The 1,959-nt window shown below is 31.2% G+C and overlaps 1 long non-coding RNA gene across 1 annotated transcript in view; it reads right to left on the bottom strand.

Annotated features, from left to right (window-relative positions):
• Positions 1-341: 341 nt before the first annotated feature.
• The window catches only part of LOC106691653 (uncharacterized), a 14,783-nt gene continuing 13,165 nt past the window's right edge, over positions 342-1,959 (bottom strand). Inside the window, exon 3 of the long non-coding RNA XR_001344828.2 lies at positions 342-692. This is a non-coding gene — a long non-coding RNA (uncharacterized lncRNA). The remainder of the gene's footprint in view (positions 693-1,959) is intronic.

Genomic DNA, 1,959 nt, shown 5'->3' with positions numbered 1-1,959 from the left:
AGCCCTTCCACACTAAATATACTCAGCTGGCCTAAATTCCATGTAAACAATCTGGACATGGCCCGACCATTAATATGAAATTAATATACAACCCTCCTTCATGGGTTTTGATCTTTTCCCAAGTATATATTTTTCCCTGTTTAAATACGTACTTCCATAAAATTTTATAACACAATAAATATAAGGCGATTTCATAACTCACCAAAAAAAATTGTTTTCGGAAAAGAATTTTCCTTTTAAATTTAAATATAAAAAATGCGGAATTTATTAATATATTTATCAAACAACCAATTTATTATATGTAAAAAAAATATGAAAAATTAAAATCTGTACCACTAAAACCCATGAAGAGTCAGGTGTTCAGTACTTTGTATGGATGTACTGTTTCTTGAACAATGGCTGTGGAAGAAGATAATTTTTTTTGTAATGTTCACACTCAACCACCAGATTTTTTTCCCAATTAAGAGTACCCAGATAATTAATACTATTATGATGACCCTGGATGGATCCTGAAACCACAATGTTGACTCTCAGGATTACAGTTGCAGAATAAATAATAATATGATCCAGCTGGATTCGAACCCCAGTTTGTAGCATTGCACCTTCCTCTTCATCTTTTATCCATAGTCAATTATGAAGTGAACGTCTGTCATAGGCAGATACAGATGAGAGAGAGGCTGCGTCGCTTTCTCCTAAAAAAGAAAAAAAAGGCATTTTTATAAAAATTTTATATTGTACCATCCATTTTTTTTTCAATATTCTCATAGATTTTTTTTTTTACTCGTTTTACTTTTTCTTTTTTTTTTTTTAAAGCAGAAAGATTCTTGTCTTCATCGGTATCTGCTGTAAGAAATTCGGAAGTTAAATTAAATATACAGCTTTAAAGGGAGGTCTGTTTTTTTTTTCTTGTTTTTTTCCAGTACACCCCAAAAACAATTTATGGATCCGCTTCTCCCGCCTGTGCATAATGAAGTTCATTGAGGAATGAAAATTTCAGTGAATATTGGCTGTAAAATCCTTTACCATTATCCTATATTATTAACAAAATACCTGAATTCATACATTTATTAAACAATTTAAAAAGTCGCGTTCTTTCGTTCTAATTATAAATCAGGTCTTCTCAATTTACAGAAGTTAGGATCCCAACCACTCTCACATGGCTTATAACATTTGGTTAATAGTTATTGTAGTACGTGATGGTGCGGTTGAGCACGTGATAGTAACACGTGGGGATGAGAGTTCCCGCCAAAACTTGATATATGTCTGACAACAGCTGTTCGGGTAATCCGAATGTCAGAGTGCTGAAATAGCAAGTTTCATATACTTCATACAACGCCCGCCACAACTCCTTGCAAGACATCTTCACAGACTTTAGATAAATATTTAGTAAACGTTATTTTTGGAGCTTATTGGCATCGTCAAGCCTTTATGTGCGATATGTGTTGTCTTTTTTTTTAGATTTTTGACACCACTGGTTTATATCATCGTATTTTTTATTTATTTATTGAACATTGCAATTGTATTACCTAAAAAAAAACTAATAAATGTAAATGTGAAACATAGAACAATGGTATGACACCTATATTATATTTTAATTCTGGTGCGACACTTATCCTTTATTTAACACATCTATTTTAACATAAGTTTTCATTCTTTATTTATTTATTTAAAATTATAATTTTACTAACAAAAAACATTAATAAATGCTATTTTAATTATTGCAAAATTTTGACACAAACTTAGGTAGATTCTACTTATTAATTGAACTCCAATAACATTTCTGAATTATAAGGTTTCAACGCCATCTTTTTTTCCGACTTTTATGACCATTTTGAGGAGTTCAAGAAGAAGCAAGATTAGAAAAACGTGTTTTTGGGAGGTTTGAGATTTAATCATGGAAAAATTAATATCTGGTTCTGGCCGATTCGGCAACATATGAGTCATTGAGGTCATAATGAG

Source organism: Halyomorpha halys, unplaced genomic scaffold, assembly GCF_000696795.3.
Source record: "Halyomorpha halys isolate HHAL.00 unplaced genomic scaffold, Hhal_1.1 Scaffold2605.1, whole genome shotgun sequence".
NCBI lineage: Eukaryota > Metazoa > Arthropoda > Insecta > Hemiptera > Pentatomidae > Halyomorpha > Halyomorpha halys.
Note: the sequence above shows the minus strand (reverse complement) of the source record. Positions and strands in the feature narration are given on the sequence as shown.